General features: G+C 37.8%; 1 protein-coding gene and 1 long non-coding RNA gene across 3 annotated transcripts in view; one reads left to right on the forward strand and one right to left on the reverse strand.

Annotated features, from left to right (window-relative positions):
- Nucleotides 1-14820, forward strand: part of LOC124121654 (coiled-coil domain-containing protein 24-like) — a 370739-nt gene that overhangs the window by 173929 nt on the left and 181990 nt on the right. The window lies entirely within an intron of this gene.
- On the reverse strand, nucleotides 9395-12751 carry LOC124121655. Its single transcript, XR_006859068.2, has 3 exons — nucleotides 12469-12751; nucleotides 11650-11761; nucleotides 9395-11352 (listed from the first exon to the last, which is right to left on the reverse strand). It is a non-coding gene; the product is annotated as an uncharacterized LOC124121655 (long non-coding RNA).

Raw genomic sequence — 14820 nt, forward strand, 5'->3', positions numbered from 1 at the left:
GTATTTAAGGAATGACAAATATGTTTTTTTTTATTGAAAATACAACTTTTTTAGGGGCAATTCTTGTTTCTTGATGGCAAGTGCACTTACATACACACCAACTGAGGAATGTGTGATGTGATACTGTGATTGCATAAAAAAGAAAAATAGGTTTGCAGCAGTACATGTATGCACAAAATATGCCACACTAAAGTGACATAAAGAGTAGTATAGATGATGGGGGTTCTGGCTCACTTCCACTTGAGTCAGATTCAGAAACATCAATATTTTTACTAATGTAAGCATTCCTTTAAATATGATCCAACGATAGGAAGCAATCTATTTTTAATCTCCAACTAGTTCTTTGGTTTTGGCACGGAATAATTGATGCGCTTGTTGTCTCCCTTTTTCTCGTCTTCACTTATACCACTGGTCTTATGAGAATTAGATTGAATCTCCTTGCGTTGTATTTCGTGAGTTCTGACAGCACTAAACGAAACTCATCCTCAGATATCTTACAATCAGCTAATGCTGTTGAAATATGGTCCTCAATGCTGTTCAACTTTGCTTCGGTGAGTATCCAAATATTGTCAACTTTAATGCTTTCTTATGCAACTTACGAGAAATAAATTTTATCACTATTCCTGCCAGTCCTGTGACTCCAGCCGCTATTTCCATACCAAGTACGATAGGCGCAGCGATTATAGTTGATAATTAACCAACACCGGCTAAACCGGTGCGGTGTCAACTCCGTCGAGGGCATTCACAATTCTACGATACTTTTTATAAAATCCAAGTCTAAACTCCCTCTCCTTCTCCTCTCGATGTTTTATGTCGCTTATTTGATGTAATCGAAATCCATCAACAGTATCCATCTTTTCAGACGCCTCATCGAGCGCTGGATGTAAACCTATAGTGTATATTATTATATCATATAATAGTCTTTAATTGGTCTTGCTTCAATGTTTTGAGAGTATACATCAACCTTATTAAATGTATATTATATGGCATGAATATCTTAGTAAGAGAAATGCTGTCACCTTTAATAATTTGGACCCCCTCAAGGGTTGCAACAGGGGATGCTCCCATATAAATAATACTGCAACGTTGACGTTGGTGTTTTTTAAGCCATTTAATCAATAGACCTGGTAATATTTTGAAGGCATCTTCTGGTGCATCTCCAAACAAGACTTCAATAATAAGCGTAGAAAGATCAGGTATTGCACTCAAGTTATCTTTAATATCATTGTATTCAGTAACCAAATTTTAACTAACATTTTTTTATGCCGGACAACTCTATAACATACCAGGTTTACTGAATCCTTCTGTGTCTCCGACATCGGAAAGCGCAATTGTATTACATTGTCTAAGGTTATGCGCTCCAGGGCCCAATGAATCAACCATTATTTATAATACTGAGCGTTACACTCAAGTATCCTATATGTACAGGTCGATGTTTTACATCTAATACAGAAATTTTGAGATCTGAAATAATACTCCGCTTTAACTTTTTATATTGTAATGATGAGAAAGATTCCGTTCTACCGTTATTGTATTTTTCATCTTTGACTGGAATAGCTCTCAGTAGAGTTGAAGGACTTTCGGGTGGATTTATTATCCGTTGTACTGATCTGATCAAGATGGATGCACAACTCCTTATAGGGAACTAAATCGGGTAATTTATCTCCATGCCCTGTTTTGATGGGTAGTATTATTCCCGTTCTAACATCAAGTCCAAGTGTAACTTCTAAGTCTGGGGGAAGAATTACAACCTTTTCTCCAGCTTTTAAAATCAGCATCCCATTCGACTCATTTTGTGTGAGACTAACTCCCAAAGGTTTAAAAATTTCATCATTGAGTGAGCATACGCTGTAATACCCATCAGGTATAATGTAAATGTGATCACCTATTTCACCTATTAAAAACTGATTATTATATCTCGCAGCCCTTATATTGGTCCACCGTGGGTAATACGTTACATCGCATAGAGCGACTTCAAGTTGACCAGCCGAGTTATCGATAGTATGAAGCAGTTGAATAGACTAACCATTTGTTATTCCTGGGAGTGTGACATACATATTAAATATACAATGATACTATATCATAACTTAAATATGAAATCAACTTACATTACTAATCAGTTGATTTTAGTAAGTGCCTCTGGTGCTAATTTTTTTGTAAAATTCCCTGATATCTTTGAAAAATACAGGGTCACGGCAACTAGCGATAAAATGGTGCATGATTGGTTCCACAATCCGATGCAATTTTGGCAGAACCAGTTGAACTTTGTCATATGGTGTGCCACAACAGGATGTGGTGTATCTCTTTATGCCCCAGGATTTGAATTAAATAAGTCTGTTTTATTATTTCACGTGTACTATCAGATTAGACGTATACTTAAAGAAATTAGTGCCTCATTACCACAGGATCGAGCATGGAATTCCACAAATAATCCGTACAATAGGTGGGCATTCGAACGTATTTGTCAGGAATTTAATGTTTCTACGAGTAAAGATTGGCATCTGAGTGGAGTTAACCATGGTTTAGGTATTCCTACGCTGGTGCACACTCTGTTAAAGAAGTCAGCGATGATTTACTGAAAAGAGGTCGGCTTCTTCCGAGCTTTGCTCTCTCAAGTAACAAGTTGAGAGATGATCGTATGAACTTTAAGGGTGGTGTTGCTTTCACCGTCCAAAAGGTTGAGCAACCACCTGGAAATGCTTGGAATTAATTTCTTAATGATAAAACAGAAAATAATTTTACTAACCCAGGAAATGTAAGAGTTAATGAATCAATAAGAACTTATGTATGGGCAATTCTTGGTGCACAATCGCAAACACGAACAGGAATGATTGGTTCTGGAATGGTGCTCGATGTGCAAAAACAGTTTGTTGCAAATGTAGAGGATGCTATTAATTCACCAGTTGACACACCATCTTCTATAAAACGTTATCAAGATGTATTACAGTACGCTCAATCCAAAGTAGACTATGTTTATGGGGCAGGACTATACATGTCTCCGAGTAATATGGAACTTAAGATCGGCCAAGTGATAGGTTATAATAATAAAATTGTTATTGCTACCGATCAACAAAAACCAGGTATAAATTCAGATATTAACACCGAATTAATAAGGCAAACAAACACAGGCAAAACGGGAATAGTCAAGCCACAGTCACCACATGTTTCACAACCATCTACTAACGCACAACCACAAGTGCCACCCCATATTGCAGCTAAAATCAACAACATATCGATGAAAAAACAGCCCTTATAGTAGCAGGAGTCGCGGCTGGTTTACTCATAATTTGGTTAATGAACTGATTTGAATAAATAGTTCTTAATAGATACGTACAACAGCCCTGCAATTGCTACGATCAGTGCCCACAAGTTTTGACTAAGCCAAGTGGTGGTCTTAGTTAATAAATTCAAGAGCCAGGAAACAATACTCCCTATTATACCGGCTTTTCCAGCAAGTTTTCCCAGTGCTTCTCCTAATGCTTTTAAATGCTTTTTTATCCACTCTTTTACACCATTTGTATCAGTAGGGGGGATGGGTGGTGTGGGTGGTCTGCTGCCGCCGGTTAACGTGAGAGTCAAAGTTGATATAATAAATCCCAATGCGGTTAAAATACTAGCAATGGTTATCCCCTGTTCTCTGAACAATGTTTTAATTTTATAGTATCATCGTTGAGGACTTGATCGATAGTTTCTCGAATTCGCCTGATTTGTGAACGAAGTGCCTTTCTATTACTGGAAGCCACTTCGAGGCGGGCCGATCCTTCGTCTTCTAAGTTACGCAATCTTTCTGCAACGCGGCGTCTACTGAATTCATCACCCACCTGTTCAAGTTTTGTTTTCTCATAAGCTATATGCTTGTCGAGTTCGGATAGCTTGGTTATATTATTGAAGAGTTCTCCCCGCATTGTTCGCATTGCCTTGTCAAGGCCGTGTAATTCCCTAATACTGAACTCTGAATATGGTGATACACTGACCGTGGAATTATCGTAGTAGGTATCCAAGATTTCTCCGAGCCCGTCTGAGGCCAACTTCGAGCTTTCTTCCAAATTATCTTTATGTTACCGAGATCAGTACGCGCAGTCTGAAGAACCTTAGTAGTCTTCGCGGAAAGTTTTTCTCATGCGTAGTCTACAAAACCTAATTCATTACGAACAAAGTTGATGCCATGTTTAGCGGCTATCGTAGATAAGGCTTTGGGCTTAAGTTAACGTGGTCGTGAAAGATCTGTCTCTTGGGGATGTATCGATGGGTGAATACCTCGCAATGAAGTACGCGCTATGGCTCGACATGCGAACCACGGACGATGACCAACTACTCGGTAGTGGGCAGAGAATAGAAAATGCCAGCGAAGTTGTTACTATGCAGATAACGAAGCTCCAGGAATCCGATGGTAAATTAAATATATATTTGTATGTTATTATGGACGCGCAACTTAATATACAGAATGGAAGATTTGTGCAAGCGATCTATTAATAACCTTTACCTAAAGAACCGCACTGCGCTATCATTTGTGGGCAAACGGGTTGTGGAAAAACAGCTTTTATTCTAGATATTTTGAAAAGTCATTATCGGGATGATTTCGACCATATTATTATTCTGTGCCCGACTATAAGCGTTAATAAAACATACCTATCGAGAGATTGGGTAATGAATGATCCCAGGGTGCACAGAGTTGATCCAGGCGATCGTTTACAAGACTGTTTACGAGTATGTCACGAAAAATACAAAGGAGAATCAACCCTTTTCATAATAGACAACTGCAGCGCGAGTAAAGAACTTACCAAAAAGAAAGATATACTTTCAAATTTAGCATTCTCCGGTCGGCATATGGAGCATAGCGTTTGGGTACTTACTCAAAAATACAACTCTGTCCTGAAAGATCTCAGAGCAGACCAAATGGGTAGCCCTGTTTCATTGCAAAGACCAGGATTCATTCAAGGAATGTTTATGCGAAAATGATGTCATTTATACCAAGCTCGAACGAGATAAAGTCAGAAAACTATTAGCTTCAGCGAAGAATTGTAAACTCGTATTAAAAACCGATCAACCAGCTGCTTATGCAATTGCTTAGCAAAATATAGCAACTACTTAGCAAATATAGCAACTGCTTAGCAAATATAGCAAAAATATAGCAAATATAGCAAAAATATAGTAAATTGAACATTGGCGGTTGTTATGTAATAATGTGGTTTGAAATCAGTTTATTATTTCAGGCTGTATTGGATATGCTATATTCCATTATGTTAGACTTAAATATCTCCTTAGGTATTACATTATGGAATGCGACGAACTCATCGAACAAATGCGCAAAGAACCTGTAGAAGTAGTTTCAGAAAAATCTTTAGATAAACATAGAGAAAGACTCGCGGCTTTGGTAGCCGGTGGAAAATGTTCCCAATATTTGGGGGAAAATTATACCACCAAAAAAATTGATAACATGACTGATGAAGAAATTAAAAAACTGTACGTGCGTTACGAGTTTAGACTGGGAGCTACCATGACTAAAACAATAGGGTCGGCTATACACAGTTGTAGCTAGTACGTTTCTTCCTATCCCAGCAGAAAATCGCCTGTATTTATGCGAATCTCTCGAGAAAGACCCATTCATCCAACACGCTATAAGCGCAGTAAGCTGTGAGTTTTATCATAGATACTGAATGTTCTTAGCGCAACTTATCACAGCTTTAATAACGGCTACAGTCCGTTTGATTCCATCTGAGACCGATGAATTGCTCACTAACTCAAAATCTAATAATTGCAACAAAACCAAAATGTGCACAGCGACAAGAATGGGACAGACCAACTCTGATGGTTTGTCTCATAATTTTGGACACCCGAATAAAAAAATTGTTTAACAAACGATCATCATATTGTTGACATTTTTCGCCATCCCATACCAGGGAGGACCAGTCGCTCATGGAACAGCCAGGTAATGAACAAGCATGTGCACCGTATATGGGGGTCATCTCAAAAGCCATTTTGGGTGTTCAATCAGAGTCACTGTTGCAGGTTTCTGAAGCCGTGACAGTGCATTCAGAATCGTCCGAATCGCTATCGCCGCTGTCCGAGTCTACCCTGATGATCACTGGCTTGATTGTGGCATGGTCCAATCCACTATGATCCCAATAATGTCTCTCTATTTCATTCTCAACTTTCTCAACACACTTGCCATGTTTCCTGCGTGATGGTGTCTATTGATTGTTGAACCAGTTTCTGTACATCCCGCAGTTTGAATGTTGTATTTTGCCTGGCAACATCCGATTTAATGATACCCCAAATTAGTTCTATTGGCAATGATAGGGCGGCAATGGGCAAAACTGAATGGCCATGTTCTTTAAGATACTCGTCAACTTTAAAGACAGGTGTGGTTTTATTAGACTTTATAATATCATACAGAACAGGTTTCGTTGCTTTTTGTGGATACGGTATTGCTTTGTGTGTCAACCATTCTATCATATCGCCCTTCCTACTGTTAGACATTGGGGCTTTTGTGTTAGGTACCTGAACGCCATGATATGGAGCATTGTCCATGACAACCAGACTCTTGGGGGGCAATACCGGTACCAGTTGAGTTTTAACCCAATCTAGGAATACCGCTCCGTTCATTCGGTATGATAGTCTCGGTTGTCCTTGGATTTTGCCTTGAAGACTAGCGAACAGCCTGGTAGGAATCCCCGACTCTTGCAGCCAGCATGGAGCACAATAAGCCGCTCACCTTGCCAAGTGGCAATTTCCTGGCACAGAAATCAGAAGAGGAGCTAGGGAACCATTGTGTTCATGTGGTATGGGAAGCGTTTACCCACGTTTCGTCCAAGTATACGGGCTCATAACCCTCGTAACATTTTTCTCGTATTGTGCGTAAGAAATGGTTCCTTAGTCAAACAAGATCAGACCTCTCGCATAATGCATGTCTATTTTCGGAGACTACTTTTTTGTAACGGAAACCAAATTGGTGTAGCAATTTCCATAACTGATATTTTGAGATGTTCAAAGAATGATTTGTCTCCATATATTTTTTTAGAGTACGGAGAGAGACATAGATATTTTGTTTGTACAGAGTCTTAATGGCGTTTCTAACCATCTCTTGTTGAAATGAATCGACTTTAAAACGTCGCTTGGGTTTTCAAATGGTCCCCTCAGGTGTGTCACTGCAGGTTGAATCAGGACACTTTTTTAACATAGTTTTTAACTTCCCTTCTGTTATCCCAATTGCACGTGCAGTTCGTAAACGATACTTTTTCAAAGCATATTGTGGTCTACCTTTTTCACATACATTTTAAAATTTGTTGAACACGTTGCAAATAAATGACTTCGCGTCGAGTGATGTTCTCATTGTTTCAGGTATAGCAATCACGCATCTATGGTTTGCTCAGCAAGCCTTACGTCACTTTCGCACATGAAACTCGCCCACCTGGCTGTTCTATGAGCGACTGGTCCTCCCTGGTATGGGATGGCGAAAAATGTCAACAATATGATGATCGTTTGTTAAACAATTTTTTTATTCGGGTGTCCAAAATTATGAGACAAACCATCAGAGTTGGCCTGTCCAATTCATGTCGCTGTGCACATTTTGGTTTTGTTGCAATTATTAGATTTTGAGTTAGTGAGCAATTCATGGGTCTCAAATGGAATCTCAAATGGACTGGTGGTATTGTCAATTTAAACATACATGCCCACTTATTAATAATGGAGATGGAAATACAACAAGCGAACGAGGAAACACAAGCGATTGCACCACAAACACAAGCGATTGTGGAAACACCACAAGTCAGAGTGACTAAGAACCCTCGAAAAGTCGCAGCTCGTAGGAAGGGTGCGCTAGCGAGGAAGGCAAAGGCCTTCAATACTGAACATAGACCGATTAAAACTCGGGCTCCCTATGCACTAGGGGTTGTTGCTATAGCGGTGGTATGGTTGTTTTATAAGACCGGGGAAGAGAAAACGTCACCAGGTATTGCACAATCACAACAACAAGTTCTATTAGAGTTAAGCCCTCATGTAATGTTATAAAAGCATGACTACTCCAGTTACAGATGGTAAAATGTTGGTAAACGCAACGTATCATTCAGCGGTGGTCAGCGGTGGTCAGCGGCTTGGCCATTGGCTATGCCCGTATAGCTAAAATGATCACTAAAGCCACACCATCAAAGCTAGATTTTAATGGTTATGATATCTGTATGTTGATTCTTGATATAGGATTAGCAATGGCAACAAAGGATATACTCATCAAACAAGGGCTTATCCCGGAAGACATAATGAAGTAATTAAACATTTGAATATTTTATAAACAAAGTATTATTGATAACAGTTCAAAACATCATGGCATCAATTGCGATGATGGTCGGTAGAGCTATTGTTAATGCTCTAGCTTTTTCGGGGAGTAATTATTTATTTTCTACTCTGAGGGAATCAAACACTAAAGAAGTTGAAGAGGAGCGTAAACGACATAATAAAGCATGAGAACAACTCGAAGCAGGCCAGTCACAATGGGCCAGGCGCAGAATGGGGAGATTAGATTTTATTAATGATGAAATGTGTAAACAAGCACATTCAATTGAAACGTTTAAAGGGGAAGTGTACACGCAAAATCACTTTCTTTCTTGTTTTAAACAAAACGCAATTTAAGAATTAGTTAGTATCAGTGTTTGAAAATATACACTCATTTTTCTCACAGTCAATGTAGCGAGCTCACAATAAGTGTGAAAATGTCATGCCGTTATGAGGCCTTCGTTTACCGAGCGAAACAGGCCTGAGTTATCCCCCTTAGATTATGACGTAATTGGTGCCAATTTAACTGGGTCCCTGTCTTGTCACAGCGCAAAAGATATCAAGTACCAGTTTATGGTGAGACAACATGGCATCTGATACCTTGCCTGGTCTGAAGAAGTTCCCTTGACCCTTCAAGAAATCGCAAAACCATACGATTTTGAACCAAAACGAGCAAGCTTCGCGGTATGGAAACGATGAAAATCAAGTGGAAACAAGAGAAGACCCACATCACCTAATTTGTCACCCGATCCCGACTCGACATCTACACAATTAGGCCTACGATCGACAACGTGGTAAGAATAACACTTTGATGTGTGTATACCTAAATTACCTACATGCTCATTATTACGTTTTCAGAGGCGGAAACATAATATTCTAAGAGATTTTTGTCATGCCTGGTGACCCGCATGCTTTGTCAGCAGGCCTATTCATCCTGTCGCACCCTGTTACGACCCTATCGCTAGTATCGGCATTGTCATCAATCTGAGTTTGTCTGTATCAGGTGTAACTATTCCCACCACCTATAGGCTACAGATCAATGCTACTTGCCAATATCAAGAAACAAATACGATTTGTCGCCAAACGTTGTCTCAACATGATTACAGTGTTTACTCATTAGGCCTACCAGCTGATGAGGAGACCATATGCTTAGAGTAACATGAAAATGGGGTACGTTTCTAAAGTCGGTTGCCAAGTGGAAACGTACTGGGGGGGAGAGATTCTCTTTGATTTGTTCCCATCCGAGTTCAAAATACCTGCCATGTTTATTGATAAGTAACTGGATGTCGTACTTCACACTTCACACCGTCCCCTTTTGAAAGTGAAAAGATAGATCACTCCATTGATGTGTTTAGTGTTTGAAACCAGTTACTACAGTATCTTATTCTATTTAATAGATAATTGGTTATTGGTATGTTCTGACAACCATTCATAGAAAATGCATTGCAACTTTGCAGGGAAACTATTTATCATCTATTATGAGGCCAGATTTTTAAAAAAATGTTTAGAAACTAAAAAAAAGAAGAAAAATCTAATATATAATTAATTATTAAAAACAGTGGGTTGTTTAACTGAGTGGACCAGATATATGTAAAATGTTTACAAGAAGCTCATTTACTGTCACAATCAATACATATAAATTATTTAAGAAACTATAAGTAAAACTTGTTGAATATTAGTGAAAAATATTTGAAATTGTAAATCTTTGTTTGGAAATTTGGACCTCCCGACCTGACCTTTTGAGCAAAATGTCTGTAACAACCAACCCCTGAATTGCAAATGAAATATGCAATCATTTTTTTAAATGAATTAGTGAGTAGGGTTTTACGCTGCTTTTAGCAATATTCCAGCAATATCACAACTGGGGGACACCAGAAATGAGCTTTACATGTTGTGCCCATGTGGGGAATCGAACTTGGGTCTTCAGGGTGACGGTTGAACGCTTTCACCACAAGGCTACCCCACCACCCTTTTTTATATTAACACTTGAAATAAAGTTTAGAAAAACATAATATTATTTGCTTTCATCACTTTATTTTATTATGCATTTTAAGATCTATCATGCACAACAAACAAATCTGACAAGTAAAATAAATCTCCAGTACCATAAATGTTTATTTGCCAGCAAGTTGTGAAAGCATATGTAACTTGTAAAGTTATTAAATTACATCAGTGATATTGAAACATGCCCACAATATTTCAAGAGGTATTCAAACCTATAGTAATAAACACATCATGTCAACATGATAGAACTATAAACTGTTTTGGTATTTATTGAATTATTAACATGTAATAAAAAGTATGCATATATCATCAATACAAGTTACTTCTTATATAGGCATCCCTCCAGATTGAATGACAAAAATATATACGTAAATGGTATGATATTTTTTGTAATGTTGTGTATAGCTTGACTAATAAAAGACACTTTTTCATTTCAGAATCTATCTACACCTCATAAACAAGAGGTTCACTTTGGGGATTTGCAGAAATAGTTGAAGAATCAGAGAAAAGTTATTCCGTCTTGTGTTGTCGAGGTGATTCGTGAAAGATTTGCATCTGATGTATGTAATGTTTTTCTCTATGCTCATTAAAATAAACTTTTTTCATTGAAATCTTGTTTTATGGTCTCTGACAACAATCAGCCTTTGCTGTTTCATTTGATAAGTTTCTGTAATACAGGGTGGCTGATGCTGGATGAGGTAGTTTTGGGCAAGGGCAAAGGCTGGGGAAAACTGAAGAAAATATCACAAGCACTGGCTAAATGCTCAGTGGCAACTTGTTAGTGCACTGGTTGACTAATTAAAAAGTACAGCTCTCTTGTTGTCTGAAGCACTGTACCTCACAAGATGCTCTAATATTTTATGACTCTGCATGTAAATAAACACAATTTGACATTGGTGGGGCAGGATACTCTCACCTTTCGTGAACACCTGGTATTATCACTATTTGATAGCGATTCATTAACACGTGCTCATGATTTAGTCAGAATCGTACCATCGACTTTGTTTTTTACAGAGATTTCATATGAATATGGAAAGGGTTTCGGCGCATGTATACTCTTCCATAAAATCATTGTGGGACCTGAAAATATAAAAATAATTTTAACATAAATTTGTCAAAATAATATGTACACTGACTAAATAATTATAAAAGAAGGTGGTAATAATCTTCAGCAGTGTCAGGCTTGTCACTGGGTGCCTGAATACAAATATCATCAGTTAACTGTGTATAAATTGTATCAGATCTAAACTTTTATGTCATTCACAGTATACTTTCATTTGTCACCCACACTACACTTTTACAACAAAAGACAACAATATAGAATATAATAGATATTTACATTGTGTGATTATTTATTGTCAAAATATTATTTTGTACCTCATACTGTATACCCATGCTTCTGGTGTACATTGGACAGTGACTGTACACCATGATGGACTGGGGACCTGTACTTTTGGGGCATCTGTGTCTGGCATGACTTGGCTTGAAACTTCATATTTGAAAGATACAACATAGAAACATTAACACTTTTGTCATCTATATCTCACTATCACAAAATAAAAAATGGTATTTGATTTTTTTCATGTATAAATATGCTATAAATTGTATATGTGTGTAAATTGCATTGAACATGGAATTTGAATATTTTGGGTGGTGGGTTGGCGATGATTTTGGATAGTGACTGGATATTTTGTCAGCTACAAACCAGCAAAACCAGATATCTTTTTAAATAAAAAAATATATAAAGCCTAAATAAAAAAAATAAACATGTTGCAACGATGTGTTTTTGCGGCTTTTTGCTTCAACAGTCTGAATCAAAATGATTGTACATGATTATTTTAAGATTAGGTACACACACACACATAATTTCAATGAGTTTATATAATTCCTGTGTTATTATAAAGTTTATTAATTAACAGAATGAGATGATTTGTGTTAATTCCAGACGGGAATGGCTGTAAAACTAAAACATTACGTAACACAACTTACTCCATCAACAGGAGTTTGCTGCATACTGAAACGATCAACTGATCAGGAGTATCGACATAACCATGGAGGAAGTGAACATGTGAACGAGACAACATCGCGGATTTTCATGATTATCAAGTGAAACTATGTACAAATATCACCCTACCCCTGCTAAAATACATTTCTTAAATACTACTGTGGTTAGAAGAAACAAAACAGCAAACTTACCTGATCGAGTTACTTCAACTTTACGGCGTTTGTTTACAAAAACATCCCAGTCAGGGTCTGTCCAGTGCTGACTGGCCAAGCTATAAATAGATCTGGCTGGTTGAGAGACTCGATATGTGCTTTTCATTTAGACAGATGATATGATAGGTGTATAATCATGAATCCGTGCAGATATACACTTATGGGGAAGCCAATTCAATGCCAGAAACCATGCGTTGGTGTATATTGTGGTACTCACGCTTTTTACATCAGACAAGGAAATGTAAATTATACGTGTTCTGTATGTGGGATAGGTGTCAGATGTCGTTATTGTTTATGTAAGAAACACGGCGCTGATAGGGTTAGGAAGCAGATTATTTACGCTAGGAAGAGAGATTACATCAACGAGAGGAATAGGGGTTGGGGTGTGGATAAAATCGATAGTTTATATTTAGGTATAGCAAATTAAATGCCTTTCAAAGGTGAATCTTATATAGATTTACCCCCGTATTATAAAAAGAAAAAAGCCATTATTAATGTAAAAAATAAAGGCGATGACTGTTTCAGACCTATCAAACCTATAGAAAATACCGAACACAATACTGAAGTTTTACGTACAAAAGTCAAGAACATATTCCTTGTGGGTTTGGATATATAGTTGTAAGGTATGATGGGAAAACAAACCCACCCGTGATTTATAGAGGCCCCGATGCAGCGGGAAAGTTCCTAGAATACCTACAAAAAGAAGAGAGAATAATCAGGGTAAATTTATCGCATAAGAAACCCATGATGAGGGGTGATTGGAGGGCCTATAATAAGTCAACGATTTGTCATATTTGTAATAAACCCCTGAATGGGGATTCCGTAAGAGATCATTGTCACGTCACGGGTAATTATCGGGGAGCCGTGCATAACGAGTGTAACTTGAAACTAAAAATGAATTCTCAAACAATACCCATCCCTGTTGTGTTTCATAATCTTAGAGGATATGATTCTCATCTCATCATGCAAGCTATCTCAAAGACTGACGGTGGCTTAACGTGCATTCCTAACAATATGGAAAAATACATATCATTCTCGTTGACTAAAACTATACATTATACGGACAAGGATGGGAAAGCCAGAATAAAGCAAAGTAATGGACTTAGATTCAAAGACTCCATACAGTTTCTGTTATCTTCCCTGGACAATTTAGCTAATGCGAACAATCCCGATGACTTTGCAATAACAAATCAATATACCGATCGGTTAACACGTCATTTGTTGTTGAGAAAAGGTGTATATCCTTACGAATATATGGATGATTGGTCTAGATTCGATGAAACTAAATTACCTCCCCTTAAATCATTCCATAGTAACTTAACAGAATCTAAAATAACCGATGCCGATTATGAACACGCTCTGACGGTGTGGGATAAATTAGGTTGTAAGAATTAAGGCGATTATCACGATCTGTACTTAAAAACTGATGTACTGTTCTTCACTAATATTTTCGAGATATTTCGAAAGACATGTTTAAAACAATACGGCTTGGACCCAGCATGGTACTATTCCAGTCATGGACTATCGTGGGATGCATTGTTGAAGAAGACCGGTGTAGAACTAAAATTACTCACCGATTACGATATGCACTTGTTTATTGAGAAAGGATTAAGAGGTGGTATATCGATGGTAGAGAAAAGGTATTCTAAGGCTAATAATAAATTAGTGGAAGGATATGATCCGAGTAAACCCAACACACACATATTACCATATTTTCTTGAGTATAGTGCACACTTTTTTCCCCCAAAACACAGCTGTGTAGAAGGGGGTGCGCATTATACACGAATTATGAGTTTGGATGTTTTTTCCCCCCATGGAAAGACATTACTGTGAGCACCAAACACTGGAAATACCATGTCAACAAATCCATACTGAAGTATGCAAATTAATCATGTAATTACACTGTCTGGCTATAAAAAGTGTTCTTTGTATATCTGGACTTATGTTTGTAACTTATTTCATTAATTTTATTCAAAATTCCTTTTAATATTATTTTTATTAATTTCGGCGAAATCGTGTGTGAAGCGATCGGAAGATCGCACAACTCACCGTTATTAACAGCAACCATGGTCAGATTACCGCAATTGACGCCTTGAAACGAACTTAGTTGACAGAGAATGGATACATATACGAGGGGTGTTCATTAAAGATTTCCCCCGACCCACTTCCGATGGACCTAGTGGAATGAAACTTGGCATAGGTATTAGTCTTTCTCCACATAGGAACCACCAAGAGTTACACACTTCTCCCATCGCTTTATGCAACTATGGAGACCTCGCTTGTAAAAGCCCTCATTTTGCGTCTCAAACCAGGACTTGACTTCAGAAATCA

Source organism: Haliotis rufescens, unplaced genomic scaffold (assembly GCF_023055435.1).
Source record: "Haliotis rufescens isolate VD_foot unplaced genomic scaffold, xgHalRufe1.0.p SCAF_2, whole genome shotgun sequence".
Classification (NCBI taxonomy): Eukaryota; Metazoa; Mollusca; class Gastropoda; order Lepetellida; family Haliotidae; genus Haliotis; species Haliotis rufescens.